Here is a 13,942-nt window from a genome sequence, read left to right as displayed (position 1 = left end):
CATAAGATCAACCAATGCCTAACTGCCAAACCTTACAAAGTTGTGACAATTGCTACGAGGTATGCCAAATGGCCTGTGCCAATTTGCCAAGTGGGGAAATTCCTACCAGGCCCCTCAATGGTGACCAACTGAGGTCCATAGCAAGACCAATGCCAAAACCTGAAAATTAGGGAAGGAGGGAGGTAGATTGAGGAAGCGAGCCAAGAGTAAGCTTTCCAACTCGCGCCTCAGTTTAAATGGGGCCCGGCCACACCTCCCCAGCCAGTGGATTGGCTGGCTGGACAATGACATGGCCAGGAACCTCCGGGTGATGCAAGACTTCGTTCCCTGCCCCCGGAGGGGAGTGGGTGGCCATGTGGTCCACCGCAACTCCTCCCCACTGGGAAGTGAAGCGGATTTGCTAGGTCTAGCCACCTAGCACCTGCAATGCTGAGTTGGGAGAGGTGAAATTAAGAGGGTCCTCTGGCTGTTGACTAATGGAGCCCTGGCAACTCACCACTGATACCAGGTGCTGATCCTTAGCCCTGAAGCTCTGATGAGAACAAATTGTGGGTCTTGCCCCTTAGTGTGCAGGTTGTATAGGTCTTGCAGGAAAAGACAGATGTATGCAGATTTAAAAGGTGGCTTGCTAATTGGGGTTCAGCCGCAAAGCTTATCTGGGTGGGCAGTGCCGCTGAATTATTGCCACTTGCCATCTTACACAGAAAAAAAAGAAAGAAAAAAGAAAGGTTAACTACCCAGGAATAGGAAATTAATAACTGAAAAGAAAGCCTTTGTGCAATGTTAAAAAAAAAAACATTTTTTTCATAATTATGTCAGTACTGTGTTTCTAATCATTCCTCATGTTGAGATAAAAGTGTTATCAAAAGGATTGTGTTTGAATGAGAATTATTTTTTTCCTTTCATATTCTGAGCAGCACCATGAAGACTCTTAAACGTAACAGGAAATGTCAGGTTTATTGGGAAACGCATGGCTTTTTCTACAGAAGTGCCAAGACTTGATGTACCTTTAAAATTATAATTCACAAGAATAGATTGGGCGGGGACCAGGAAACTTTTAAAACAATGGTGTAACAACTTATTACCTGCAGTTACATAGCTATCTCCTGCAGCTTTTAAATACATATTTTTGCATCATCTATGCTTGTTCCCCTTCATGGATCACTGCCTTGCCGTGGTGAAGGGGCTTGAAGAACTCAGAGAAGCTATGAACTATGCCGAGCAGGGCACCCAAGATGAACAGGTCATAGTGGAGAGTTTTGACCAAACGTGATCCACCTGGAGGAGGAACCGGCAAGCCACTCCAGTATCCCTGCCAAGAAAACTCCATGGACAAAGACAACAGGCATATAAAAGTTATGACACTGGAAGATGAGCCCCTCAGGTCGGAAGGCGTCCAACATGCTACTGGGGAAGAGCGGAGGGCAAGTACAAGTAGATCCAGAGCTGATGAAGCGGCTGGGCCAAAGCCGAAAGGACGCTCAGTTGCGGATATGCCTGGAAGCGAAAGGAAAGTCCAATGCTGTAAAGAAAAATATTGCATAGGAACCTGGAATGTAAGAACCATGAACATGGGTAAGTTGGAGGTGGTCAAAAATGAGATGGCAAGAATAAATATTGACATCCTGGGCATCAGTGAACTAAAATGGACGGGAATGGGTGAATTCAGTTCGGATGACCATCATATCTACTACTGTGGGCAAGAAACCCGTAAAAGAAATGGAGTGGCCCTCATAGTCAACAAAAGAGTGGCAAAAGCTGTACTGGGATGCAATCTCAAAAATGATAGAATGATCTCGATACGAATCCAAGGCAGACCTTTTAACATCACAGTAATCCAAGTTTATGCACCAACTACTGGTGCTGAAGAAACTGAAATTGACCAGTTCTATGAAGACTTACAACACCTTATAGAAGTGACACCAAAGAAGGATGTTCTTCTCATTATAGGGGATTGGAATGCTAAAGTAGGGAGTCAAGAGATAAAAGGAACAACTGGCAAGTTTGGCCTTGGAGATCAAAACGAAGCAGGGCAAAGGCTAATAGAGTTCTGTCAAGAGAACAAGCTGGTCATCACAAACACGCTTTTCCAACAACACAAGAGACGACTCTACACATGGACATCACCAGATGGGCAGCATCGAAATCAGATTGATTATATTCTCTGCAGCCAAAGATGGAGAAGCTCTATACAGTCAGCAAAAACAAGACCTGGAGCTGACTGTGGCTCAGATCATCAGCTTCTTATAGCAAAATTCAAGCTTAAACTGAAGAAAGTAGGAAAAACCACTGGGCCGGTAAGATACAATCTAAGTCAAATCCCTTATGAATACACAGTGGAAGTGAGGAACAGGTTTAAGGATTTAGATTTGGTGGACAGAGTGCCTGAAGAACTATGGATGGAGGCTCCTAACATTATACAGGAGGCAGCAACGAAAACCATCCCAATGAAAAGGAAATGCAAGAAAGCAAAGTGGCTGTCCAATGAGGCCTTACAAATAGCGGGGGAGAGAAGGCAAGCAAAATGCAAGGGAGATCGTGAAACATACAGGAAATTGAATGCAGATTTCCAAAGAATAGCAAGGAGAGACAAGAAGACCTTCTTAAACAAGCAATGCAAAGAAATAGAGGAAAGCAATAGAATGGGAAGAACCAGAGATCTGTTCAAGAAAATTGGAGATATGAAAGGAACATTTCGTACAAAGATTTCCATAATAAAGGACAAAGGTGGAAAGGACCTAACAGAAGCAGAAGACATCAAGAAGAGGTGGCAAGAATACACAGAGGAATTATACCAGAAAGAAACGGATGTCTCATATACCCCAGGTAGTGTGGTTGCTGACCTTGAGCCAGACATCCTGGAGAGTGAAGTCAAATGGGCCTTAGAAAGCACTGCAAATAACAAGGCCAGTGGAAGTGATGGTATTCCAGCTGAACTATTTAAAATTTTAAAAGATGATGCTGTTAAGGTGCTACACTCAATATGCCAGCAAGTTTGGAAAACTCAGCAGTGGCCAGAAGATTGGAGAAGATCAGTCTACATCCCAATCCCAAAGAAGGGCAGTGCCAAAGAATGCTCCAACTATCGCACAATTGCACTAATTTCTCACGCTAGCAAGGTTATGCTTAAAATTCTACAAGGAAGGCTTAAGCAGTATGTGGACCGAGAACTCCCAGAAGTGCAAGCTGGATTTAGAAGAGGCAGAGGAACCAGAGACCAAATTGCAAACATGCGCTGGATTATGGAGAAAGCTAGAGAGTTCCAGAAAGACATTTACTTCTGCTTCATTGACTATGCAAAAGCCTTTGACTGTGTCGACCATGGCAAACTATGGCAAGTTCTTAAAGAAATGGGAGTGCCTGATCACCTCATCTGTCTCCTGAGAAATCTCTATGTGGGACAAGAAGCTACAGTTAGAACTGGATATGGAACAACTGACTGGTTCAAAATTGGGAAAGGAGTACGACAAGGCTGCATTTTGTCTCCCTGCTTATTTAACTTATATGCAGAATTCATCATGCGAAAGGCTGGGCTGGATGAATCCCTAGCCGGAATTAAGATTGCCGGAAGAAATATCAACAACCTCAGATATGCAGATGACACAACCTTGATGGCAGAAAGTGAGGAGGAATTAAAGAACCTTTTATTGAGGGTGAAAGAGGAGAGTGCAAAATATGGTCTGAAGCTCAACATCAAAAAAACGAAGATCATGGCTACTGGTCCCATCACCTCCTGGCAAATAGAAGGGGAAGAAATGGAGGCAGTGAGAGATTTTACTTTCTTGGGCTCCATGATCACTGCAGATGGTGACAGCAGCCACGAAATTAAAAGACGCCTGCTTCTTGGGAGAAGGGCAATGACAGGCCTAGACAGCATCTTGAGAAGTAGAGACATCACCTTGCCAACAAAGGTCCGTATAGTTAAAGCTATGGTTTTCCCAGTAGTGATGTATGGAAGTGAGAGCTGGACCATAAAGAAGGCTGATCGCCGAAGAATTGATGCTTTTGAATTATGGTGCTGGAGGAGACTCTTGAGTGTCCCATGGACTGCAAGAAGATCAAACCTCTCCATTCTGAAGGAAATCAGCCCTGAGTGCTCACTGGAAGGACAGATTGTGAAGCTGAGGCTCCAGTACTTTGGCCACCTCATGAGAAGAGAAGACTCCCTGGAGAAGACCCTGATGTTGGGAAAGATGGAGGGCACAAGGAGAAGGGGGCGACAGAGGACGAGATGGTTGGATAGTGTTTTCGAGGTTACCAGCATGAGTCTGACCAAGCTGCGGGGGGCAGTGGAGGACAGGAGTGCCTGGCATTCTCTGGTCCATGGGGTCACGAAGAGTCGGACACAACTAAACGACTAAACAACAAACAACAACATGCTTGTTACCTCCATTTGCTACTGTACTCTTCCCTGATAAGAATGTAAAAAGAGCCTCCTGACTGAAGCCAATGGCTATCTCATCCAGCATTCTGTCCTCATAGTAGCCTAGGTGCCTAACCCTTTGTACCCTCAATGCAGCTCAGTGGGGAAGGAATTTCCAATCTGCCCATTTATTCCTACTTGCCACTTCTGTTTCACAAGAGGATCTCTTACTCCAGGACTGCTAAGCTTTCTCGGGTACTTGGTTGAAAGCTTTTTGAAAGTCCAAGTGCATGATATCAACTGGGTCATCTCTATCCATATACCTGTTGACACTCTCAAAAAACTCTAATGTTAGTGAGACAGGACTCACCCTCGCAGAAACCATGCTGGTTCTGCCTCAGCAAGGATTGTTCTTCGATCATGACTCCCAGCACTCAAAAAAAAACTACAGTTCCCAAGATTCTTGGCAGGAAGCCATGACTGTTGAAGTGGTATAAGAATGTCTTTTTGGGGAGGGAAACGAAGTTGTGTGTTTTTAAAAATACATGACTATATTTAGGTTTCCTCCTAACAGGATTATTTTTCCTTGGCATTCCTCCAAAGCTTGACTTTCTTCATTGATTTTATTTTTAAGGAAAAGGAAAAGAAAAGCAAACATGTTCAGTTCCAACACAGTTGAAAAGCTTTAAGGCTGCTTTAAAATTGATCTAATTGTGTTTTCTGTCTTTTAATCATTGTATGTATAAAACAAAAACAAATGAAAGGTGACCTTTGGATAATTGATTTTCAGTATGGAAATTTCCCAGCAGAAATTCTTTGCTGCTGGTGCAAAGATTTAAAACAATGAAATGCCCCACTCTCTTCAAAGGCTTGTGTGTCTAATGTCCACACCCCGGACCCATTCCTTAGCCAATTCCTATTAATAGTCTGAAACTTGCATTACAACTTTAGTAATGTATTCTCATGAAGACATGGGTGACTGTCAGGGCATCTACAAGTTTATAGCTCTGTCAGCTGCTTGAACATAAAATTCATGGCGTGGTAGCAATAGTTTCACAATCACACCAAATTCTAACCTTTGGCCCTCATCACTGTCAGGCAACTGAGAATCCCATCTTTCCTGTTTACATGTTGGCAAGTTTCTAGCCCTCACTGCAGTGGAACTAAGCTGGGAGAATAAATCCACCATGATCCTCCCTCAGCTGTCACCTACCAGGTTATAGGAGGGAGGATCATGGTGGATTTATTCTGTCTGTTTTCAGCACTCCCACAATACAGCAATGTGGCGGATGTCCCATTCACACAAATAGAAACTTTTTTCAAAGCCTTCTTGCCATGTGAGGAGGCTGAGGAGAGGCCACTGGCCAAATCTAAAGGACTCATGGGTTATATCTGGCCAGCATAAGCATAAGCTTAGCCTCTCCCCAGGCTCCATTTTAGGTTAACCACAGTTTGTCAGATCATCCAGACCTTGACAAACTGTGGTTAATTTTAACTATGGAAACCGGCCAGCATCAAACTGTGGTTTAAAAAGTTGACTTGCTTTCATTCATCATAGTCAAGATGGACCACAGTTTAGTGTTTGGGTGACATGTGAAATTGTGATTAATTCAAAAGAGAAGCAGAAGCTTCCACCATCTTCCTCATGGTCATGTCAAAGAAAAAAAGAAAACTCACATGCCTGGGGAAAGCTGGGCCCATTCACAGGGGTAGCCAGCACAATGTGTTCCAGAGGTGGCAGGGTCCAGTTCCCATCAGTCCAAGCTAGCAAGGCCAATTGTCAGAGATGATGGGAGTCGGAGTGCACTGACATATGGAGGGCACCATATTTTCTGGTTTAACATTACACCTCAACATAGCCAATGTGTCCATCTTCTGCAGCTAGTACTTTCCACTAGCTAAACTAGATAAAAGGCATTTCCGTGCGCTCTGGCAGTTGCCACGGTCCTCCGTGTGCCAGTAGCGGTTTAGTCATGCTGGCCACATGACCTGGAAAACTGCCTGTGGACAAACACCGGCTCCCTCAGCCTGAAAGCGAGATGAGCGCCGCAACCCCATAGTCACTTTTGACTGGAGACTTAACCGTCCAGTGGTCCTTTACCTTACTTTCCACCAATTTATATCAACACTGAGAAGTGAAATATTCCAATTAAACACCAGAGCTCCTTCAGCAAAATGCATAGATTTTCCCAGAGAGCCATAGGTGGACTCTCAGGGACCTTGTAGAGAGTCACTTGCATGAACTTATTTAAATAGGAAAGCATTAGTAGATTTCAGTGTTGTCACAAAGTATCTTTAAATACAGTAATTTTGTCAAATTATGAGTAATTTTCAGTTGCAAAGAAAGTCTTCTGCTGTTTAGGAGAAATAGGAAAGGAAAACAAGCTGAGCTATTATTGCACATTTCAGAAATCTAGTCCCACACAGGCACAGAACTCAAGTGTTGTCATTAAGAGTAAATTATTTAATCAAAAATATGTGTGCATGTATATTCACAGCTTTGGATCAGCAGCCTGCTTGTTACTCTGTTTCCCAGTTTTTATATCAATGCTACTTGATTTTTTTATTTTTAAAAAATCTATTTTTATTAAAATTTGTAAAATGTAACAAGAAAGGGGGAAATTTGCATACAGACAAAAGTAAATGACAAAAAGCACTAAAATCATATGTAATATAAAATCCAGCAGAAGACAAAACAATTGCAATCATTTTCCATGCAATAATTTTTCATACAAACTTGCTAAATGAAAACATGAAAGAATGAAGGCATGAAGTGTTAAATTCATCGTTTCCCTTGCTCCCCAGTTCCTTGCAATCCAACAGAAATATAAATGGCATGCCTGCCTAAATAAATGCCACTTACCCTCTTTTTGGGGGGGAGCAGATTTGCCATACCCTCCACCCCTACAGAAAGAGGAGAAATGGTTTAGTCTGGGGTGGAGCATGCTGTGGCATGCGGGACAGATTTGTCCAATGTAGGAAGAGACAGTTATCATGCTATTTAAAGGGCTCCCTGCCACACTCTTTCCACTTCTTCATTAAGCATCCACCCTTCCATGGTTTACACTGTGGACCTTGCTAGTTCTATTGAGGTATGAGGATGAATTTTGTGGAGAGCCCCTGACTCCTCATTTTTGCCTATTTCACACTGTCTGGTGCTGTTTGCAATAGGTGTGAAATGAATTCTTTATTTTTTAGATTTAAAATCTAGAGATTTTTTAAAAGCCAGTTAGGGGTAGGGAGTGATGGTCCTTCTTGTTATTAAAGAAATCTCACTAAATACCCACCCACCAACCCCCAAAAATCCACAATTATCCATTTTACTTGATTTTTCAGTGGGTATTGATCAGTGAATTAAGCCTGCTCCCTGTGTAGGTGCATTTCATTAATTATCTCTTTTAAATCTGGTTTGTTTTTGTTTTTGTTTTTTTATAAGGAGCCTGCTGAAATACAGGCTGTTTCTGAAGAGGATGGGCTCTATTAAGAACGTCTGTTGAACAAAGAAGGTAGTGATTTTATCTGTCTCCAAGTAATCTCCATGGCTGCTTCAATCTGAGACAATGGAATCATTATGCACAGTTTGGTAGATATGAAGAAACTGAGATCGGGAAACACAGGTTACAAGGACAATGTTCTATTCCAGGGGTCTGCAACCTTTAAGATAAAAAGAGCCACTTGGACCCGTTTCCGAAGAAAAAAAAACTTGGAGTCGCAAAACTCGTCATTATAAAAATAACTTTTTTGTCACTTTTTTATTATTTCTTTGTTTGACCCCTCAGAAATACTCCTCCTCATAGAAATAAACGTTAAATTAACAAGTTACCTTTTTGTATGTGTGTGTTCTTCACTCCCCTTCAAAACAGTGACCAGCGTACATGCCCCTTACAATGTAGCGGGTGGGCAGGCGGGCGGGCGGGAAGGTGACGTCGGGACGGTGCGTGACTAACGCATGCACTGCCCCCATGCGACGTCACAGCCAGTACAGCGCCCGCCACAGTGGGGAGTGTCGGGGCGCATAATGCGCCTCCTCCCCTCGCTAGTATCCGCCCCGGAGCTGCGGCAAAGGTGTAAAAGAGCCACATGCGGCTCCGGAGCCGCGGGTTGCAGACCCCTGTTCTATTCTGTTCCAGTTTTACCAATCACCGGCAGGCCTTTAAATTCAAAAACAAACATTTGATTCCATACAAGGACGGAAATAATCTCAAAATGACAAGAAAGACCACTATTGGTACATTTTCCACTGTTAAAGGCTGCAGTCTGAACCCCTGGCCAGCTGCTGTTATACCCAACCTGGCCTCCTGCCAATTTCAAGGATCATCAGAATGCAGAGTGTCTCTTGCTTTCAGAGACCACCTAGTGAGACTCTTACTCTCACAAGCATGGATGCTCTTGTCATCATCAATCCCATCTGTTCGTAAGTTTTATTTCCTCTGTTAGGTACTCCTGGTTGCACTGCCACAGCTTCTCTGTAGAGGAGGTTCCCTGTCTAATAGAATTCCTTCTCAATTCATTAGTGGGCTGAAGACACTAGAAGCTCAGTGTTATGTACTGAGTTGAATTGGATCCAAAATGCAGCAGTCTGATTGGTCCTAGAACAATGCAGCAGTATGATTGGTCCGCAGGAGCCACCCAATCCAGCTCAAGGTGGAAGTGAATCCACAACCTGATTGGCCTACAGGAGAATCCCGGAATTAGCCAATCACGTGCAGCCCATTGTGTAAATAATGTATATAAAGCAGATATTATGGAGGAACTTCCATTCCTCCTCACCACTATGAGCTGAATAAAGAGCATGAAATCCACTCTCGACTCCGAGTATATTTCACTCAGCTTCTTGTTTTTGTCAAATGAGACTCACCAACTCAGGAAATGACCAATGGCGCTCCTGCAAATGATCTCAGCAATCAAGCTGGAATATAAGGATCCCCAAGGTACTCAGGACCTAAGTCATTCAAGGTTTTGAAAATTAATACAGGGACCTTGAACTTGGCTCAGCTGTAGATGGGCAGCCAGGACATCTGTTTTAACAATGGTGCTGCATGTTCTTTGTCAGATGTTCCCATCAGCAATCTGGCTGCTGCCTTCTGAACCATCTGAACAAGGTCCAAGGGTAGCCCCACATAGACTGCATTGCAGTATACATCTTTGCCAAGCAATTTTCCCTAACAGAATGCATTTCCTATGTTAATTTTGCCAATGTATGCATTCATATGCACAATTATATGCCTTTTCGTACACATTCTTTGGTTGGAGAAGGACACTGAAACTTTCAGATGAGTGTGAATCTCGAAGGGTGGCTTTGGTTCACACATTATTTCAGAAAGTGTAAATTAGGTAAGTTTGCCTTTAAATGTAAACTGAGTCCGGCCATCCCTAATTGCCTTTGATCCTGAAAGCAGAATATATCACCATCATGGCTAGCAGTTATAGACAGCCTTACCTTTCATGAATTTGTCGAAGCCCCTTTAAAACCATCCAAGTTGGTGGCCATCATCACATCTTCTGGAAGCAGATGTGATGGTGGCTGTAAAGACATTGAGGGCCTTTTTTTGTTCTGTTAATGGCCTATTTTGGGAGAAAGGAGGCTGCACAGCTGACAGAGAAAGAGAAACCAAGGATCTGCCTCAAAGGATAGAACTCCTTTAGTGCAGTGAAGGCCCCCTTTTTAGACACATTAAAGACTTCCATTTTCTTTCTAAAACACGTAGTAAAGTGTTATGATTCCATTGAACAGAATTTGGGCTATCTCTGCAGCGGTTGTTCCACACCTGCCTTTCAAAGCAATTAACATCTGAAACATTGCGCTGTACATCAAATGGGCCCTTTTGCTTAGCAAATCCAGAGTGTTTTGCCTCTTTCCTGCTATTATCTCCAGGCAATTCCGGCAGTGCTTCTTATATAATCATACATTAAGTAACCAGAGCTATCTATTAGCTTTCAATCATCACATATGAAGGGATTAAGGGGAGCCCAGTTCCTCCAAATACAAAACAATGGGACAGGAAGCAGAAGATTTAATATTGTGTCGGCGGCGCCTTTTGTCAAGAAAACTCCTTCACTGTATCAAGCATTTTGATAGCTCAAGGAAACAAGAATGGTGAAGACTGAGATGAATGCTCGCCTTTTTTGCTTTCAAGTACTCCAAGTCTATATACCTGCCCTTACTCTCCTTTATCCCCAAAGAGTGCTCATAACCAGGAATGAATAGCTGTAAAGATGGGGACAGGGTGAGAATTCAGGCCCAGGGGCCAAATGCAGCCCTCTAGAGTCTCCCAGACCACAGTATTCTCCAGCTCTGTCTCACATCCTTCTTTGTTGTTTTACTTGACTAGAATGTGTCCCTGAACACCAATAGGATATAGCTCTCCCTCCCCCACATGCTGAAGACACATCACTTACCCCTGGCCTTCAACAGTTGAGATGCTTGGGGGCAGCGGTAGGCAACCTAAGGCCCGGGGGCCAGATGCGGCCCAATCGCCTTCTCAATCCAGCCCGCAGAAGGTCCAGGAATCAGCATGTTTTTACATGAGTAGAATGTGTCCTTTTATTTAAAATGCATCTCTGGGTTATTTGTGGGGCATAGGAATTCATTCGTTGTTGTTTTTTTCACCACATGGTCTGAGGGATGGTGGACCAGCCCACAGCTGAAAAAGGTTGCTGACCCCTGTTTTGGGGTGAACCCACCTTTTCTATGCTTGCTGCTTTGGTTCAGAATTATTGTGGGGTTTTTTACTTGTTTTCATAATTATATTATTTTTGTACCCTGCCTCGGGTGTCATGGGCAGCCCCGGACAGAAAAGGAGGAGGAAGGAGCAGGAGCAGATGAAAACCTGGAAGGCTGGTACCCAAGGATGGAGGGTAGAAATCCTCTCCTTGTGACTCAAGATGTCAGAGAGGGGAAAGCAGACTGGTCAGCTCTCTCCCTTCCTGTGGAGTGCAGAGACTCATCAGAGAGCAGGGAGAATATTGTCTTTGCTCTATTCTGAATCCTCCCCAGAGGTTATTATTTTATTTATTTCAGGTTTTTACTCAGCAATATTTGACATTTCTAAGAATGGGTATATAAAATGTATTTTTTAATAAAAAATTAAAAGATCAGGAAGATTGGGCCAGTGAGATGATTTTTTTAATTTAGATTCTTTACTTTTGGATCAAATAGTTTCCCGCGCACCCCCCCCCCCCCAGGAAATTTGTTGAGGTCCTGGTTGAAATACCATTTGCTGCAATATAATAAAATATTTTTTTAAAAAAAGAAAGAAAGAAAGAAAGAAAGAAAGGCAGAACTCTGAACTAATCGGAATGTTTTGGATTCCTTTAACCTGGTTCAATTAATATGACTTCTGTCTGACATTCTACTTTGAATTAAAAGCCTCTAGATATTCTCTTTCCAGGAAGACAGAAGCATACAGCAGTACCATCTTTTTAAAAAAATATATGAAAAGAAGGCATGGTGAAATCATTTTTAATCAGATCCGCCGTAACTTTGCTTAACCCCTTTGCCAATGCATGGGAATTATTTTTTCCTTATCATACAGATTCTTTGTGGCATTTCCCAATCAGAAATTGCATCCAAGCCTGCCAAAAATGAGAAGATGACGTCCCTTGCTGATTACATGCTCAATGTCCTCTGCATAATATATCCAGGTAAGTTGTCAAAGTCTCTCATTCCCCTACTCTCAGTCTCTGGTCAGGGGATAGAGACATCATGATTAGTGATGAGGCAATTATTTGAAATTGGGGTTTGTGTGTGCTTAAATAGGCAAGTCCCCCAGCTCACTTAGAGCAGCAGCAATTTGAGGTGGGGACAGCTCTCCATTTCCTGAAACAACACCTTCCTTGAATTACTGGCACACCTCTCTCCAGAAAGCTTAAAAAATACACCTCCTTAGGAGGAAGGGGATACCAGCAGGTATAGACTCCTTCCACATGGGTAAGAGCCCCTTGGCAGCATATGACACACAACCACAGAAGAGAAGGGCCTTAGCTAGGTAGTAAGGCATGATGGATACATATATAATTATGTATGGTGCAGAGAAAGTGGACAGAGAATCGGGCCAGCCAATGAAACTGAAGGATGGGATATTTAGAACAAATAAAAGGAAAGCCTTCTTCACAGCTGCTTAGTTAAACTATAGAGTTTGTTGCCAGAAGACGTGGTAGAGGAACTTTTTCAGTCCAAGGGCTGTAGTTCCTTGTGGGAAACCTTCTGGGGGCCATATAACAGGGGTGGGTGGAACAATGGGTGGGACTCTTAGTTTTGTACAGTATTTCAGACCCTCCAAGTGTCCCTGTTTTCCAGGGATAGTCCTGGATTTACAGAAGACATCCCGGTTTCTGATTTGATCCTGGAATGTTCCGCTTTTCTTTAGGACGTCCCTATTGTCATCAGAGAAATGTTGGAGGGTATGGAGTTATGCAACCCCTGAGCCATCTGAAGGCAGCCTTCTATAGGGAAGTTTTAATGTTTGTGTTTTATTATGGTTTTATATTTGTTGGGAGCCATCCAGAGTGGCTGGGGCAACTCAGTCAGATGAGTGGGGTATAACAACAACAACAACAACAACAACAACAACAACAACAACAACAGATGTCCCTAGTTTCTTTGGATAAATGTTGGAGGGTATGCTATATTTTGGCAAGCAAAAGGAAGGCATAATTATAGCTCAAGAAGATGTTCTCATCTAGCAAAAGAATTGGAGGAAGGTGTGGAGAATGGCCGGTGACTGGGGAAAGTCCTGAGGGCCAGACAGAGAGATGGAGGCCTTCATTTGGCCCCTAGCCTGAATTTTTCCCATTCTTGGGTTTAGAACACCTATTTGAAGACAGAGAAGTTGAGGGTTGCAGAATAAGAATTGGGACTCTTTTGGGTTGGTGGCGTTTCCTAAAACCTTCTGCAGAGAAAGAATCGTGTCGCCCAAAGACTTGGAACAAACTTTAGATGGGAAGCAGGAAATAAATGATCTTGTTTAATGTATGGATCCACATGTCAGATCCTGGTTCCCTTGCCCTTGCTGGCTGACCCTTCACTGTCAGAAAAATGATAGGCTATCTACTTTAAGGACTAAAAAAAAAAATTCTAGTCTAGCTGAAAGTAACATTTCCAGACAGGGAAAGAAAAGGGGAGGGGGAGCCAAAAGCTTCTGGCAGCTATTCAATAATAGCCAAGGTATTTGTATTTCAAAAGCAGCTCTTGGCTGCAATCCAGAGAATGGTACAACTCTACTAGAGCTGCATGAAATGTTCACCCATTTCAATATTCAGGCCAAAAATTGCCTGTTGGGGAGCCAAATATTTCTTTTGAACAAGCACACAAACACATTAAGAAGTCGCGATGAAGAAATCACAGTTTCATCTTGGTTAAGGAAGTTTTATTCTTGAAGCTTCATTATGAAATCAAGCTTACTGTTCGGCATACACACAGGAAAGTGCACTTGACTTTTCCATGTGGAATCTTAAGTATAACACTTCCCGTAGTTCATGTGAGGGCAAAGGTTATCCGTGGTTATTAGCCACAATGGGCTTGTTCTCCCTCCTCTGTTGGAGGCAGAGGACCTCAGAATAACAGTTTCTGGGAAACAC

General features: G+C 43.0%; 1 long non-coding RNA gene across 2 annotated transcripts in view; it reads left to right on the top strand.

Moving 5' to 3' along the window:
- The window catches only part of LOC307202479, a 30,416-nt gene extending 18,426 nt beyond the window's left edge, over nucleotides 1–11,990 (top strand). The window contains exon 3 of one of the 2 annotated variants that reach the window (XR_013832899.1): nucleotides 11,899–11,990. This is a non-coding gene — a long non-coding RNA (uncharacterized lncRNA). Of the gene's footprint in view, nucleotides 1–7,799; nucleotides 7,998–11,898 lie in introns of those variants that run through there. The other variant, XR_013832900.1, reaches the window with a different exon arrangement.
- The last annotated feature ends 1,952 nt before the right edge of the window (nucleotides 11,991–13,942 follow it).

Source organism: Podarcis cretensis, assembly GCF_951804945.1.
Source record: "Podarcis cretensis genome assembly, chromosome: 14".
In the NCBI taxonomy this organism is placed as follows: Eukaryota; Metazoa; Chordata; class Lepidosauria; order Squamata; family Lacertidae; genus Podarcis; species Podarcis cretensis.
The sequence above is the reverse complement of the archived record's forward strand: the minus strand, read 5'-3'. Positions and strand labels throughout refer to the sequence as shown.